Raw genomic sequence first — 17,919 nt, 5'->3', positions numbered from 1 at the left:
GGTTTGCTACATTTATCTGGCGACTTAAAATTTGTACATTTTACAGGCAGGAGCACACTGGAACTTCTTGAGAAGCCTGTGCGGTTCGGCATTCTTGCCTCCCATTTTACAGATGAGTAAATGAATGTTTTACTCATATATTTACAATAAAAAGACTCAGAAGAGGTGAAGTGATTTGCCCACAGTCACAGAGCTTGTAAGTGTTGGAGTCACTATTTGAACCCAGGGCTTCCTGACTCTATTCAGACTCTAACCCTCTGGGAAATTAGGATGACCAGGACTTCCCACACACCTTTCTTGGCACACACACAAAAAAAAAACCAACAACCTGTCAGCTCCTCCTTTGGAAGTTTGGAGTCTGCATCCAAAGGCAGTTGGCTGTGTTTGTTGCTGGTTAGCTAAGCTGATTAGGGCACAGTGCAGAGAAGGCCAAAGTCACAAGTTCAGCCCCTTTGGGCCTGTCAGCTTCCCTTGCCCCTACAGCCACAGCCCTGTCCTCCCCAGGGAGAGCTTGTGGGGTGGGAGGAGGCAGTTGTTCATTTCTATGAATCTTCATTCTGGCCTAGAATATCCATCCTGGAGAAGCCTTAGCTTTCTTCAAGGCTCAGCTCAGCCGCCACATCCTTCTCATATCCTTGGGGCTCCTTCTGCCTTCAGAATTGTTGGTTCCATCTCCCTCCTAAAATTATTCTGGATGTTCTTATTTCTGTACATATTATCTCCTCTAACACCACCCCTACCCACAGTGAATACAGGCTGCCCAAAGGCAGGAACTTTGTTTTCAGTCCTTGTGTCCCCAGGGCCTAGTATGGGCCTGACACTTCATAACTATTGAATTGAAATGAGCCAGGTGAGAGAGACCATGACTGGTCCACGGCAATCTTCTCCTTCCTATTTGGAGGCGAGGAGATTCAGGGTCAGGCTCTGCTGCTGGGAGGGTCCATAACATCATCTCCTCAGCTGCCTCTAGAAGAAACTTTGTTTTGGTAAGAAATGCATGGTGGCCATCCCACCAGGGGTATAAATCTTGCTGAGAGAGTTCATGTGGGAGCAGAGGTGTCACAGAAAGTACCAGTGCTGTTTGACACTGTTGCCAGCACCTTTGTCCTCCCTGGACTGCTGGCTCTCGGGGCTATACAGACACAACCTTTGGAATTAGGGGAGAGGCGATTTGGGATGATTTCTCTGCACTGAAAAATGGAGCAGTGGAGCTGCACCTCTGCTTGGAAGAAGAGGAATCCTCCCTTGTGAGGGTGGAAGCCATTTTAATAACTTTTCATCTCTCTGGGAGACCAGAGACATCAAAAAATATCCCTGCTTCTTCCTGGGTGAGAAGTACAAGATTTCTCCTGTGTTCTATGGAAAGTCATCTCATCTACTCCTTCCATTTTATAGATGAGGAAACTGAAGTGGAGAGGGGTACTACCACAAGGAAGCAGTGGGGCTGGGAGTTTAAGTCATAGGCGATATCAAAGGCAACATTTTTTTTACTTCCCCTCTCTGGATTATAGGATTTACAGTTGAAAGGAGGTCTAAAGATTATCAAGTCCAACCTTCTCATTTTATTGAGGAAAAAAGCAGGCAAATAAAGATGAAATGACCCACTCTGGATGTGGATAGAAAGTGGGAGAGCTAGAATTTGAGCCCAGGTCCTCAGAATACCTAGCCCACGTTCTTTGCTCTGTCCCACATTGCCACAATAATATGCGCTTCTTGCTCCCGTTTTCCTCATGGAATCTGCTTCTCTCACCCCAGCATCTAGCACAGACCCAGATGTGGTAGGAACGTGTTAACGTTTGTCGGGACGAAATGAATGAGGAAGAATGACAGAAAGAGGGAGGTTAGGAGGGAGGCTAGATTTGGAGTCAGAGCCTGGGTTCTGAACCTCCTTTCGCTACTCACTTAGCGTGTGACTCTGAGCAAGTCTCTGATTTCTCCATCTCTAAAATGAAGACATTGGATTAAATGGGGTTTGAACTCCCTCCTCAGCCCAAAGTCTATGATCTCATCCATTGTCCGAGACCATCCTTACCCTTAAGCTTCCAGTGCTGTTGAAGGAGTCAATGGAGAGAGATGGCTTTATTGTTTCCTCCTAATAAAAGCCCAAATGGCATGAAGTGTGGAGTGAGGCTTCAGTAAGGACTGGTTGACTTTATTGTGCCATACATCTGGATCCTCAACTGACAGATGGAACACATGGTAGCTAGCGCCTGGCACTTAGCACAGCTCTGCTTGGCCATGGGAGAACTACAAGGAAGGAGAACTACTTGATTGGTTATTAATTGAGTGCTTGAATTTTAGGTGTATTTTTTTGTTGTTTGTTTGTCTCCACCCCAACCCTCTTTTTTTGTTTTGTTTTTGTTTATAACCAAAGAAGCCGCCTCCATATGTCATTGTGTGTTTTGGCCATTTGATCTGGCAAGTCCATTCCGCCTCATTTTGGGCTAATTTGCCCCATATGTCACTTTGGTGTGGTGTGTGCTCCCGACCTCCAGTGAGAAGGGTGGAGTAGCCACAGTCTAGGGGTGCAGGCAGTTGTAGCCCAGCCCTCGGAATCTCAGACTCGGGCCCCGGGAGCTTCTTTGTATGTGGGCTGTTCTCTGAGAATGAGCCAGGCTGGTAGGAGGGGCAGCTGGACAGCTTGGTCCCTCAGGTCCAAAAGCTATCATTATAACATTGCAGGACTTTGCAGTGAGGAATCATAGGAGTAAAAAATATCCAATAAGCATAATATGGGGTTGCCCAGGGGACAGTGGGATGCCTTCATCACATGCTGAGATTTGTTCTTCCATCTTTCTTTTCAAGAGGAGTCTATTGTAACGAAAGACCCCTACGAAACTGGTTAACTGAGAGATGGATGGAGAGGCAAGGGGGGTTTTCCAGGTAGGGGGCACACGAGGCTCCTGACCCCAGCTCCTCCTACCCGTAGGAGCAGCTTCTTCACTTGGCAGGACTGGGGCTCTTCCTTGTCACGTCCATCACAGTTCTGGAGTGAGTGGGGGGAGTTAATGAGGAGCCCTTGAGAAGAGACCTGGGAAAACAGAAAGGGTCAGAAGAAGAGGGGCAGGAGAGGAAAGAACCATCCTTCAGAGCCAGCATGAGTCCCCGAGGCCCGGGCAGCCCGGGCAGGCGACTGCATCATTTCCCACCTTTCAGTTGGCGCGGTCCTCACTCACCCCGGAAGCAGCTTCTAGCTCGTCTTATCCCACAGATCTTGGTTGGCAACCTCTTCAGAAAGGGAGCCCAACAGCAAAGGAAATGAAATCCCTGTGTGAGGAACAAGTGCGGTTACTGGGCAGGGAACAAGCCGGCCGAGAGCCAGGCTGGCCCGACAGGCTGCGCCAGCTAAGGCTGCCTGTGGTTGCTGGCCTTGGAGAAGGCCAGAAGGTTTGAGTCCCTCACTACTTGTACCCTGGCCTCAACTATAATCTTCCAGGGTCCCAGCCTACTCATGTAATAGCCTCTCCACTCTGTGGCCTTGAACTGGGGCACCAGAAAGGGCAGCTTGTGCCACATCACCACCAGGGCCCGAAGCGGCAGCTCCTCCCTCCCGCTCTGGGCCTTCTTCTCCCTTCCCCACAAAGCCCTCAGCCTCCCTGCCCCTCAAGCCCGGCCCCAACTCCCACACCTCCAACTGTCTCCCCCAGCTCAAGTTCCCACAGTCATTCCCTGCAGTGGTTAGAGCCCTGCCTTTTCAGCACCATTCCCGCCTACTGACTCTGTGTGTGGCTTCCCCTCCCCGGCCTCGCTCTCCTGGTTCTGGGAGATGGAACGAGGGGTCTCCTTCTGACTCACGCACCAGGCCTGAGCCTTTGAGAACCAGGAGCAAGGTGGATCCAGTGAAGGGAGGGAACTGTCTCTCCTTGAAAGCAGGATTCTGCAGGCTCACTTTGGAAGGATAACCTTTTTCAACCTTGTGGGATCCATTACCTTTCTGGTGTCATCTCTGGAATCCCCGAATGGATCCAGGTCATCTCAATTTGAGCTGGGGACAGGAAGGCAGAGAGAGTACCCAACCTCAAGCATCAATCTTATGTTTGTCATTCCACTGTTCTAGAGCTTTGTTCCTTTGGTTCTTCAGGACTTCTCCCTCTTCTGTACCTCTTCTTCTACATAGTACTATGTAGAGGTACTCTGTAGTATCTCTTATAGGGAGAGTGACTAAGGGGCAGATCCCCTCCCCTCCCCCAGCTCTCACACATCCCCTGTCTCCCACCCCTAATTTCTATCTCCTTCACCCTTGATGCAGCTTCATCAGTTCATCTTGATGCAGCTGCTGTCGCAGCCCACTCAATGAGTTCTCACGCCCTCCTCATCCCAGCTGGGAAGTTCAGGGGCCAAAAAGAAAAGAAAAAGATTTCTTCGTTAAGCCTGAGATGTTGTGTGGGGGAAGAAACAAGTTGACCCAAAACTGGTGATCAAGGGCTGGTCCTGTGGCATTGAAATTAACTTTTGGCTATTTTTGTATTGATTTATAGGTGAGTGGGAGACAGGTGTGGGTGAGTGTCTTGGTGCGTGTGCCTGCCCAATCCTAACCAGTTTTGAGGAGTGATGAATGTTCCCCAACTGATCATTTGTACCCCCATTTTGTGATTCTTTCCATTTTCTATGCGGGCTTTTGCCCAGTGCCTTAAGCCCCCACTGGAGGGGTATTGCTTTGGAGACTCCATTTTCATGTGACTTTTGTAATTGTAGAGTTTTATACACAAATAACAAACCGGTTTGTTTAATCTGAGGGGAGGGGGGAAAGATTGACAGTCTTGAAAAGAATCTCACCTTCAGTTTATCAGCTATTACCTTAATTCTCAAAATGGTATCCACTTTAGCAGGAAGTGGTTGAAAGCCATGGAGAACAAGAATAATTCATAGGATATGCTCCTGAGGTATCTTTAGGCAAAGCTTCTTAAACTGAGTCGCATCTTGTAACTGAATGTGGGGGTTGCAAAATTATTATTTATTATCAATAAATGTTTGGTTCATGTATCTATTTTATGTGACTGTGTACCCAGAGTCACATAAAAGTTTCTCAGGCAAAATGGGATTGCAAGTGGAAAAAGTTTAAGCCTTGCCTTAGAGAATAGGAGTATTTCAGTTCCATTGTGGCGATGGCCTGGGGAGCCTGGAAGATAGATATGTATCCCTATGGGGAGGTAAAAGAATACCAAAGATTGAGAATTTTTGAGAAATTTGAGAATTTTTATCAAATCAGACCCGCCCAATGAACTGACCTCCAGGACAAGAAGTTTCTTCCTCTGGAACCAAGATGAAGCTTAATTCTCTCTCTCCCTAGCAGAACCACTGGGGACTCCAGTGTCTTCCCCATGTAGGCTTACTCTGTCTTCTCATTGTCCCCAGAGATGAGAGCAAGATGGGATGTTCCTCCCAATGTCAGCCTCGCTCCTTGGCCACAAAACAACTGCTGTTTCCATCAGGCCCCATGACATGTGCCTCATAGTTCTCAGAGCTGTTGGAGCCTATGTAACAGGGAGACTGAACTAGCTGTTGCGACATGGGGACCAGGAGGAGGCCTGGCTCACATTTCTCTTCCATGTTGAACAAATCTCATGACTAAGATTCTTTATCTTCCCAGATGGCTCAGAGCAACTTCAAAAAGAGACCAAAAATTTATTTTTGCCTGCCATCTTTATCCTCCTTTCCCCGGCCAATTCCATTAGTACTGCACCATTTTCAAAATGTTTGTTTGTTTTTTTTCACTGAGCTGATATATTTACAATTCCTTATAGTGAACCTTGTTTGAGCCAGCTTGCATCCACTTAAAGTTCCATACTGTACAGCTCTGAGTACCAGCTACGTGGAAAAGAGGCAGATCTACCAGCAGACATTGAGAGCACAATTCTAGTTGACCAGTGTGTATGTCACAGTTAGGAGTGAGGAAACTTTATGTCTAGTGACTTCTCTGATTTTACTTTTCCTCCCTTTCCCTCTCTCCCCTTTCATAGGACTGCTGATATTTATCCCTTCAGCTCTTGTCAGCTTTCATTCATTCAATTAAGCATTTATTAAATGCCAACTGGTAGGGGGACAGAGAGACATCAAGATAAGTAAGGCATAGTCTTTGACCTCACAGACTTATAATTAAATAGGACTTGTTGAATGACCTTTCATCAGTTATTATAATGGAGAAATCTGTGGATTAGATGGCCCCTGAGGTCCCTTCTAATGCTGAAATTCTATGATTCTGTCGAGCACCTAGTAACTAGAGCTTGGAAGACTGACTAAAGCAAGAATATTTATAAGGAACAATGCAACAGGAAGAAAGCATTTGGGTTTCAAGCCCTACTTCTGATACATACTGGCTCTTTCAGCATCCTAAGTCATTCTCTTAAGATAATAACTGTAGAGAAGTTGGCTAACCTGAATTAAGAGGGGGCAAGAATTCCTTACACAAGTGAAATCATAGATCTGAACATAAAAAAAATACTAATCTAATAGGAAACATTAATAAGTAAACAAGATTCATCTATGAGTATGCATCAGACAGAATCAAATAAGGTGTTTCTTACCTCAAAGATTCAGTGATATCAAAATGGATAGAAAATTAGTTATAGAATCAGGAATACATGCATGTTTTGTGACCATGAGGAAATGACCATATATGAATATATATATATATGTATATATATATATATATATATAACCAAATGACCATATATGAAAGCATATGCAATATCTGCATCCATAGTCCTTGATCTGTCTTTTAAGAAAAGGAAATCTGTGCTCTGGGACCAAGATTGTTCATAGAAATTCATCTGAGTTCTACTACATTTTAATGTTGCTTTCTTATATGTTACTGTAATCATAATTATATGGTTTTCTCTTATTTCTGTTTATATATATATGACTTATCCTTGTGAGTTCAAATATGTCCTTGGACAATGAGTAGGAGAAGGAAACTGCAAGCCAGAGTTGGTCACAACTGAAACAACTCAACAACAAAGTATTGGTGTAGAAAAATCTTATCATCTCGTCTTCCTTTTTAACTCTTAGCCCATCTAGAATATCTGTATGAAACAAATGTATACATATAGATAGTCTACCTCAACAGATTGTCCTTCCAGCTGCATGTCAGCTTCCCACTGTATTCAAAATCTGAACTCACTCTGATTACATTCTATATCCTAGAGACATTCTAATGGCACTAAGAAAGCCCTCTCCCCCTACTTCTCCTGCTCCCTTGGAGAAAAGGTATTAAATGAAAAAGTCATCAACACATATTCTATCTCAACATCCTTTACCTGAGGAAGTAGATAAGTAGTGAAATGCAAGTAATGAAATAAATTAATTCAGAAATCTTAGCATTTCATCTGTGCCCTAAGCAAGTGAACTGGCCAAGCTGGCCCACCCTGGTCCAACCTATCTGCATCTCTAAAATTAACATTTTGGAAGATAGTGATAGTCTATTATTGCTAGCCCTTCCCTCAGAAGTGTTCCTTTTTCTTTTCCCAGAGACAACTGAAGAGAAATTCTTGTTCAGTCTTGAAGAAGAAATGGGGATTCTTCCCCCTGTTTTGGTATTTTGTTGCTTATTGTTGGTGTCATTTTCAAGAAAAATCAATGATATTTGGAAACCAACTGTAAGATTGATATGGTATCCAAAAAAAGCAAATTCAATCTTAGATTATTATATAAAGAGAAGCAGGAAGATGATAGACCATCAAACTCTCCCTGGTCAGACTCTATCTAGAATACTATGTTCTGAGTGCCACATTTTAAGGATATTGATAAGTGAAGAACATCTAGAGCAACAGAGGTTCTTAAATTGGAACATGCAGACCCCCTTGAGGGGTCTATGGGTGGATTTCAGGGGGTCTTTGAGTTTAGATGGGAAAAAATTACATCTTCATTTTTACTAATCTCTAACTTAAATCTATTTTTTCCTTCATTTTTTGAAAACATTATTCTGAGATTTGCCTAGACTGCCAAAGTCGGGGTGAGAGTGTCCATGACTAAGAACCTCTAGCATAAAGGATGGTGACCAGGATAGTGGAGAACCTCAAGATCCTACTTTAGGATCAGTCAAAAGGACTACTGACGGGTAATATGAGGAAGAAAAGACTTTGAAGGAGAGGGATTCAGACATGATAGTTTTCTTTAAGGATTTGAAAAAATAATTGTATTTGTCATGGAACAATGGGTAGATGCTGGGAGAGGCAGATAATCAGGGGAAGCTTCAGAGCACTTAGAGCCTTGGGAGATAACGGGTTCTCCCTTTCTACAAATTTTTAAGCAGTAACTTTTGTTAAGGTTCAGATTCAGTGGCTTGCAAGAGGCCTTGTGGGAGGATGGGGAAGAGACAGACAGAGATGGAGAGACAGAGAGACAGGGAGAGATAGGGAGAGAAAGAGATTCCATGTGGGAGGATTTGTATTGATTTCTGTGCCTTTCAGTTAGTTCGTCCTCATCAGCTCGTTTGAGTTCCTACTATGTGTTCTCTAGGTTCTCTTAACTCCAGAACTAGTTCTTTTCTGCTCCTGAAAATCTCCTTTGTTCCTTAAGGCTCTTTGGCCAGTCGATCATTGCCCTTGGTGGTGACCTGGGTATAGCCACCTCTAGGGTATATTCTTCTAATGGGTATTCCTCTGTTGGAAAGAAAGCTGAGGCCCAGAGAGAGGCCCACAGTCATGCAAACAGCAAGTGGAAGGTCAGGATTGAAGTCAGCTTCTTAGCTTCTGAGTCTATGTATATTCACCAGTGCACCACACTGCCTAGGCCTCTGGAGGAATTAACTGAAAGCAGGAAAAGGACCATGAAGAACAATGAGAACAAAAGAGAAGGAGGGAGGGAGAAAAGTTATTTGATGCTTTTCATTTTCTCTTTAAAAACAAACAAACAAACCATAAACTCAACCATGACCAGAGCCAGATCATATCAAGCTCTAAAATGAAATATTCATTAGGCCCCACTGGAGTGCGTCCTGGTTTGGATAATGTGGAGGAGAGTGTCATTTTAGCCCATCCCCTAAACTCTGTCCCCTGCTAACGTGCTTGGTGGCTCCTCCCAGGGCTGTCTTAGTGACCCACCCCATAAAAACGTTTTCCTCCAGGTCCTCCAGGCCTCCCCCAAGGAGTTTTTTGAGCAACAGACTTTTTTTTTCCTGGTCTTTAACATTGTATCTGACTTTCTGCTCTTGGACTTCCCCTGAGTTAAACCTTCCAGAGGCCTTGTCCCAGCCTTGCTGCCCTGGATGTGGGCCTCGCTGAACTCCCAACTCCCCATTTGCAAAGCAAACTGCAGCCTTGTACTATTTACCTTGGCAAGTTGGGGACCAGATTGATGATCTGTAAAGTGGATTTGTTATTTGCCTGTTTGCTTTGGCAAGGCTTGAAAGCCTTTGCTGATTGCAGCCCCAGATGCCATTGCATACGTTACCCCTGCCTACAACCTTGGCTTTGAAAGTTTTAATTCCAACTACAAATACTATTAAGCTTTTTGCACCTCGGCCTGGCCTTCAGCTTTTGGATATTGAATATCAATAAGCAGACAGTCATGATTTCCTCCATGTTTCCTTCTTATTATCTTTGTCAGCCTCTACCAGCATCTCCCTCCAAGGCCAGGGAGGCAGCCAGAAGAGAGCCCCAGGCTACCCCCTAAACACTTGGAAACTGTGCTCTCCAGAAACCCACCTTCAAAGCTGGCATGGACCTGCATTGGCTTTCCATCCTTGGTAACCTCATGATTAGGCTTTGGGCTTAGCAGTATAGAGTAATTCCAGACTTTTGGAGTCAGAAGGAATCTTAGGGACCATTTACTCTAGTTTTCACTTAATTGTATGGAAAAGGAAAGAGAAGACCAGAGGGAAAATGGCCCAGGGCCACCCTTCAAATGAGTGGCACAGTAGGGAAGCTGGGGAAGGGCTTAGCCCTATCATTTCCTTTCCTTCAACCTAGAAGGATTTTTTTTCTTGCCTTCTTTTTCTGCCTACTTTTAAAATTGCCAACAGCTCTCCTTTGCTAGGGAGAATCTTGGCTCCATTTTGCCCTCAGTATCACTGAGGCAGCGGAGACAAGGCCAAGCCTTGTGCCCCCAAGGTTGATTTGCTGTTCCCTGGTCCCCATCTCAGGAATGCAGACTGGAGCAGAGCTCTGGTGGCATCCCTAGGTAAAGGCAGTTGCTGTTTCCTATTTCTTGTGGCACTCCTTGCTGGAGAGAGCATTCCGCATGGGATGAGCTGCCAGGGTGTGCCACACTCAACTTTCCAAGGTAATTGCAAGGTCTTCCTGTAGCAAACAAACCATTAGCAAGGGTCCCCCGGGAGGCAGCCACAAAAGGCAGCCCAGTTTCCAGGACCTGGGGCTGAGCCGTGCCAGGTGCCCCTGGCCCTGGGTCTTCCCCTTGGAGCATCAAAGTGCTTGCAGTCATCTCTCTGCCAGCACCCTGACATGCCTTCCCTGCGGCCCTTTGATTTGCCAGACTCCGAGTGAAGTGGGATTAAGAGAGGAGGTTGCCTGTGTTGTATATTACCTTCTGAAGGCGGGAGATTGTTTCCAGCATGCCTCTGCTGACTGGCAGGGGTGTGCAGAGATGGATCCCTTCGAGGTTCATCTTGGACTCTCTCCTGACTCTGCTTGGCAACTTAGACTTATCTCCTGTGAGTTAGAAATGGTCAGAGGAAACTGCAGTCGTCCTTTCAAATGCTTTCCAACACACCACAGTGCTTCCAGTTAGAGATAGCCTGTGTCTTCTTGTACGTGACATATGACGAAACATTTTTATGTGTGGAACTGAAGTATCTGTGCTAAACTATGTGTTTGTATCCTTGTTTCCCCTCCCCCCACCTCCAACCAGACTCTTTTTTGGGGGGACAGGGTGAGGCAACTGGGTCATACAGCTAATAAATGTTAGGTGTCTGAAGGCCAGTTTGAACTCAGGTCCAGTGCCCTATTTACCACACTATCTAGCTGCCCCTCCACCCCAACTCTTAAGCCATAACTAGGATGGGACACCAAACTGAGGGGGCATTGATAGCATTTGCAGTTTAACAACAGAGTATATATAGCCCCTGGTTAGTGAGAATGAAGCTCCTTCCATTCTGCTTCACCTACCCTGAGGTCTCATCCAGCTCCTCAGGTCTCCCCTCATCACTCACTCACAAAAGACTCCTTTTGGGGTGCTTGTCCTGGTTCAGAATTCCTGGTGAGAGCTCTCACTCTGGGCATTATGCTTCCCTCCTTACTAGGTGCTCAATAAATGTGTACTTCTGAAATAAATGGATGAATCTTTATTCTTACAGAGAAGCCCCAACATTAAAAGCAGAGCCTTTCCTTGTAGTTACTCTCAGGGCCTCGCATGGGGGGCATTTTTGACTTTGAAATATTTCAGTCAAAGAAGTTAATTCACTTTAAGTGAGTTTACTTTTGGAAGAGAAAAGATTACTGTAGTATTTTTGGCCCTGGCTCTCAAATTCTTCTAACCCTTTACTATAATAAGCAAATTGAGCAGATTAAGGACATATTCTGCTGCCAAACAGCTTTCTGAACTGTGCACAACTACCCAGGGTGACATTTTTTCTGTGTAAAAGGTTGTGTGGGTTCTGTGAGTTTCTCTGCTTTTTTTAGCTCTTCCTGTCTTATTGTGTTTGAAGTATCTTTGTGGTGACCTGTTGGGCTCAGATTCTTCCATATGGAAGTGTTTCTTTAACTTTTTAATCATTTCTTTGGGGGGAGTGGAAAGGCTGGGGTGGTGGTGGGGGGAAAGAGTTTCAATCCGATTTGCAGATGTGGCTCTGGTTTTGGTTGAAAGTGGAAGTCTGCAGTTGTAAGGGCTTATGGAGCTGTGAGTCAGACCAAAACCAGCCTGGAAAGAGAAGGGCCAATCCCAAGTGTACCAGCCGGCCAGTCACCAGCCTATATGGCAGCAAACATGGGCTTTGTATGATCCACTGCTTCATTCCTCCCCCGAGTTAGTTAATGCCTTTTCCATTTCTGAGACAGAAGATATTTTCCCTGGCGACAATGAGCAAATGATTTTTTCAGTGTCCAATGGAAAATCCTTAGAGGTCCTTGTATGGGAAGGCTGTCCTGAGTCTTAAAAAAAAAAATACATAGACCCTCATTTCTCTCTTTTTCACAGCCATCTCATCCTTTCCACACCCCATTTTTCAGTAAGCCTGAGTCAACTTCTGATTCCCTGTGTTTAAAAAAAAAAAAAAAAAAAAAAAAAAGAGTATTGCAAAAACCCCTCTGATTCTTACTCAATCAGACCGTTTAGGAGGCAACGTGTGATCTTCTGAGGACTGTTTGTCCTGCAGGGGCTAGCAATTGTCAAGATTGCCCCAAAGCTCCTGACCCAAACACATACTTAGTTGACTGGAAATGTCCATCAATTGTGAGCTAGTCTTGTCAACTTACCTCCCACTCTCACTTCTTCGTCTCCTATTCCTTCCCTGTCCCCACTCTATCCCCACCATTGCATTCAAAGCTTTTTTAATTCTGAAGATTCAGTGAGTGGGAACCACATAGCAACAGCTTAGATTAGGCTCACAGAACAAAAAGTCTCACCTCAGTGCTTTTAGGGGCAGAGTAAGGCTAGTAGAAAGGCCTAATTGAAAACTAGAGCTCTTAGATTTTAGTCTCAGCTGCTTTGATATATGAACTTGAGCAAATTAGTTAACCTCTCTGTCTACCTTCCCAGACTCCATGAAAAAAAGATGAGGCTCATTCCCACTTCTAGATTCTGTGTGTACCTGGAGTAGATGTGACTGGGGGAATAGACAAGCAACACAGTCTGGAGATGCAGATTGGAACAGGGCAGCTCTTTCCTCAAAAAGGATGTCCCTAATAGAGAAGAAAGGTAGACACCATGGGGTAGGATCTAGGAGAAGTAGCTGGGGAGTGTCTTTGGCTTCTGCTGGAGGAGGAGAAGATGAGACATGGAGAAAAGCACTTGCTATGGGGAGAAAGCACGCCTCCCTTGTTGATATACCATGCTCAATTTTCCCGTTGCTATACTCACATAATAAATATAAATATGCACTTTGACAGGCGTGATGTTATGATGACATTGGACTAAAAGTCAAAGCACCTGAGTTCTAATGTTGACTATATTATTTCATTTAAATAGAGGAAGAGAGTCACATACATATATATATGTATATGTAGACACACTTTCTCATGTATGTGTACATGTATATATGTGATGTGCAAAAACAAAATATATATATATATATATATATATATATATATATATATATATATATATATATATATATATATATATATATATATATATATATATAAAATGAGAAAGCATGTGTGTGTGAGAGACAGATACCTTGAACAGGTCATTTAACTTTGTTTCTTCATATGTAAAACAAGAGAGGTGGGCTTAATCTCTAAGCTAAATTCCTTTCAACTTTAAATCCATCATTCTGTGACAGAGGATGACCTAAGTCTTCAGTTGTTTTAAGTGCTTCAGTTATGGAAAAATTCCTAAAACCTTATTTTCAGTTAGAGAAGCTTGCCCTCTAATTCATTCTCAGTTTAAAAAAAAAAAAAATGGACAAGACTTAATTGTTTAGCTCCTGAGTTAGCATTGCACAAATCCTTTCTCCTCTGTACATTGAGATGGGCTAATGTTGATGAAAACAATAACAGGGAGGGTTGGGAGAGTTAAATACACAGTTGATAGCCATTCCTGGGGTTGGGTGACTAGGGCTTTGCTATAGAATGTCAGCAGACAAGAGCATCCTTACAATAATCCTCGATACCTTTGCCATAGGGTACAACAGCTTCTTGCACCTTAACCTAACCTTAGGCTTCCAGCCATAGGGTCCCATCCCCCCGATCTACCTTCTAAATGCAGCTAAATTAAAATCCAGTCTCAGACACTTAATAACTATATGATCCTGAGCAAGTTATTTAACTTCTTTTGCCTCAGACTCTACTCTAAAATGAAGATACCAATACCATCTACCTCCCAAGATACCAGAGGATTAAATGAGGCAATATTTGTAAAGCATTTTGCACAGTGCCTGGCACATAGTAGGTACTGCATTCCTTTCCACCTTCCCCGACTGTTATATACCCATTCTTGTGCCCAAGGGGAAATCCATTTGAACAGAGAGGACCGTTCCCTGTTAAGATGGAATAGAAATCTTAATTGTTTGAGATCCCCATTAGTGGGAGATTTTAGATATAATTTAATTTGAACCTCAATTAGTTCTTCCTACATGTTTGATTAAGGAATTAGAGTCCTAGTTAGATTCATATTGTAGCAATACTGAATAGTTGGCTTGGCTGGGATGTGTTTGTTTTTTTTAACAAGCTGACATGTTTTATGTATACATTTATATATGAATATTCCTCATTACATTGATACTCTTTCTAGAATAAGAAGGAATGGGATAGAGAGTGCAACTTAAGAAATATGAAAACAAAATAAAGTAAAATTTTATACATAAATGTGCAATATACATACACATATGATGGGGTTATAACCAGCAGTTTACATTTTACAAAGTAAATGAAACATGGGATCATAAGTATCTTTGTTCAGCTTAACATTTAATGGAGAATGACACAAAATAGCTTCTTTCATAATGACTTTTATCAGGACCCATAGTTCTGGATTGGCTACATTATTACCCATTTCCTCATTACATATAAACACAGTATTATAGTAATACTACAATTAGTAGTAGTAATAATAGGATAGCAATTTTTGCTGCAGAAAATGCATGCTTTCCCCCATGTTCTTCAAAACCAAACTATCATCTATCACAATGCACAAAGAGCAGTGGTCATAATTTAAGATTTCTGGGATGTGTTTTCTAAACCCTTCTACTCCCCTTCAACTGAATCTGCCTCAGGCAGAAGAACTCTTGAAATTCTGATAACCAATATATAGGTGCTTTCATGGTATCATGAGTCTGTCTAGGCAAATGCCCTCATTCTAATACAGAGAAGGCACATAGTTAATAAGTAGCAAAGCCAGAATTTAAATATGTCCCTTTCAATCTTCATTTTTATGTTCCTCAGAGGATAATTGATTTAGAGCTAGATGGATGCTAGAATCATAGATCTAGAACTGCAAGGGACCTCAGAGATCATCCTTCATTTTACAGATAGGGAAACTGAGGCCTCAGGCACATGGGTGTAAGTGGCAGATGTCTTATTTGAACTTGTGTTTCATGATTCCTAAGCTCAGCAAAAAAGTCTAAGACTATGCCTCCCTGTAAGGATCTCAGGAAATCTAGTGTAGTGTTCTCCAGAAATCAAGTGACTTTTCCAGGGTATTAGAGGTTGTAAAAAGTAAAGCTGGGACAGGTCCTTCTCACCCTGAGTCAGTCTTCTAAGGCCTGGCTCCTTACACTGTGGGTCACGTCCCCTGTGGGATCTGAATGTGGGGCTTGCAAAAATTATGATTTATTATCAGTAAATGTTGGGTATGTATCCCTATCTTATATGCCTGTATACCTGGGTCATAAAAAATTTGCAATAAAAGTCACAATTGGAAAAAAGTTTAAGAAGCTCTGCTCTAAGACTATAATCTTCATGAAGGTGCTCTACAGGAACTGGATCAAAAAGAGAAATCTGTTCATCTAGACCCACTACTGGGAAACCAGCTACAATTAGCCAGAGCCTATTTCTTTCTCTCTCCTCCCCAACACATACAAATACACATTCCAGTCAGAATTGCCACAGTGGTCATCTCCCTGCCTCCTAATAGGATATAGTTTCCAAATCAGGTCCTTAAAAGAAGGTATCAGCTAGCCTATTCAGAGCTTACGCTGAGCCACCAAAAGGTTAATTGCTCTTCCCTGAGATATACAGAATGTTTAAGTTAGGAGCCCATAATAGGACACAGAAGTGTTTGTGTTCAGGGATGTTTTATGGATAACAAGACTTGAATGGGATGAAAATGGTTTCAGCATTGTTTGGATCCAACCCAAGATTGAGCAGCCCAGTGTGCTGTCTGAAAGTTATTTGGGTTGGGTTTTCTCTTTTGTTTTCATCAAGGAATTTAAATCTCTAGGTATGTAGTTGGGCCACAGCACACCACCAGGAACTGACAGCACCATGGTGTGAAAAATACAAATGGGCAACAAGGGGCCATTTGTCATGATGGGAGCCTTAGATTTTGGGTGCTGTCCCAACTAAAAGCCAAGCTTTGGAGTTGTGTGGCAAATCTTGGTTCTTTTTCTACTTTTCAAGTGTTCAGGGGCGAATGGGAGAGGTTTTAGCAATGACCACCCATGTTTCCAAAGGACTTAGGCTGGAGCATGTTACTCACCTTCTGATAGAAAGGTGATTGACACAAGGTGCAGAAAGAGACATGCATTTTTAGATATGGTCTGTGGATTCATTTTCCTTGATTGTGTTTGTTATAAGAGCTTTTTTTTTTTTCTTTTCAGTTTTTAATTGGAGGAAGGGAGTTATGGGAAGAGTATGATAAGCAATAGTGATGCCAAAAGAAAGAAGGCCATCTTCTAATTGTACACTGTTTTAAAGTCTGATTCTTTTTGTACAGCAAAACAGCTGTTTGGACATGTATGCATGTATTGTATTTAATTTATACTTTAACATATTTAACATGTATTGGTCAACCTGCCATCTGGGGCGGGGAGGGATTGGAACAAAAGGTTTGGCAATTGTTAATGCTATAAAATTACCCATCATATATCTGGTAAATAAAAACTATAATTAATTTTTAAAAAAAGAAGGCCATCTTAACATTTTTAACATATAGAAAAGAGAAGGAAGTCCAAACAAGTAGGACAGTTTTGAAAGTAACATATAGAATTTATATACTTTTTAAATGATATTTTTCCCAATTACATATAAAAATAATTTTTGACATTTTTCTAAAATTTTGAATTCCAAATTCTCTCATCTCTTCCCTCCCCTCCATGAAGCACTAAGCAGTCTGATATAGATTATACATGTATAACCATATAAAACATTTTTACATACTAGTCATTTTGTGGAAGAAAACTTGAGAACCTACTAAAAAAGAAAGAATAAAAGGGAAAAATAATATACCTTGGTCTGCTTTCAGATATCATCAGTTCTCTTTCTGGAGGCAGATTGTCTTGGATCCTTGTATTGCTGAGAATAGCTAAGTAATTTGTGATTCTTCATTGTACAATATCTGTTACTATGTACAATGTTCTGGTTCTGCTCACTTCACACTGCATCTTTCCAGATTTTTCTGAAATCATCCTGCTCATCCTTTCTTTGAGCACAATAGTATTCCATTACAATCAGATACCAAAATCTATTCAGCCATCACCCAATTGTTATACTTTTTTTAAAATCAAGCAATATGAAATGAAGATTAATAATTTCATGTAGAATCTTTTTTTGTTCTCTGCTCAATGGAATTTTTCTTTTTTGTATTTAAAATGAGAATTCATTGTTTAAAAATAAAAGTGAATTTACAGTATAGCTTGGTTAAAAAAAAACAACAACTAAGAATTAACTAGTAATCTGAGATGCTCCAACTCACCATCTTCTGTGAGCATCTAGTCAGTCCTTCCATAGGGACAGAGTTAACAGATATTACCCTCGGGTGGATCCAAGTGGGTGACAGACAGGGAGGGGGGAGATTGGCACATCTCTTGCTAAGAGATTTTAGTGGGACTAGCAGAGAATAGCTGCAGGAACCTTACCTCCCAAAAGCTTGTGCCATAGGTGGTGTCCATCCTTTGATATTCTTTTATATTTGAGGAAACTGAGTCCCACATAGGGACCATGCAGATACTGAATTTGGAGTCAGAGGATTTATTTTCAATTCCTCTCACAAGTCTCTTAACTCTCTAGGCCTGAGTTTCTACAATGAGAGGATTGGACTAGATGGCCTAACACCCCATAACACGGGTCGTGAATGGCTGAGGCAGATTCCAAACACAGGTTCAGCATTCTTACCAGTGCTCTGGTCTGCTCCCACAGTGTGCACACC

General features: G+C 42.6%; 1 protein-coding gene and 1 long non-coding RNA gene across 16 annotated transcripts in view; one reads left to right on the top strand and one right to left on the bottom strand.

Annotated features, from left to right (window-relative positions):
- Positions 1–17,919, top strand: part of BCAS3 (BCAS3 microtubule associated cell migration factor) — a 784,754-nt gene that overhangs the window by 713,661 nt on the left and 53,174 nt on the right. The window lies entirely within an intron of this gene.
- LOC141539359 (uncharacterized) lies at positions 1,543–10,708 on the bottom strand. Of its 2 annotated transcripts, none has more exons than XR_012481275.1 (4): positions 10,483–10,708; positions 3,800–3,985; positions 3,150–3,267; positions 1,543–3,031 (listed from the first exon to the last, which is right to left on the bottom strand). It is a non-coding gene; the product is annotated as an uncharacterized LOC141539359 (long non-coding RNA). The 2 variants fall into 2 exon arrangements; XR_012481276.1 differs by having other exon boundaries at positions 3,177–3,267.

The sequence above is a fragment of the Sminthopsis crassicaudata genome, chromosome 4 (assembly GCF_048593235.1).
Source record: "Sminthopsis crassicaudata isolate SCR6 chromosome 4, ASM4859323v1, whole genome shotgun sequence".
Taxonomy (NCBI): domain Eukaryota; kingdom Metazoa; phylum Chordata; class Mammalia; order Dasyuromorphia; family Dasyuridae; genus Sminthopsis; species Sminthopsis crassicaudata.
The sequence above is the reverse complement of the archived record's forward strand: the minus strand, read 5'-3'. Positions and strand labels throughout refer to the sequence as shown.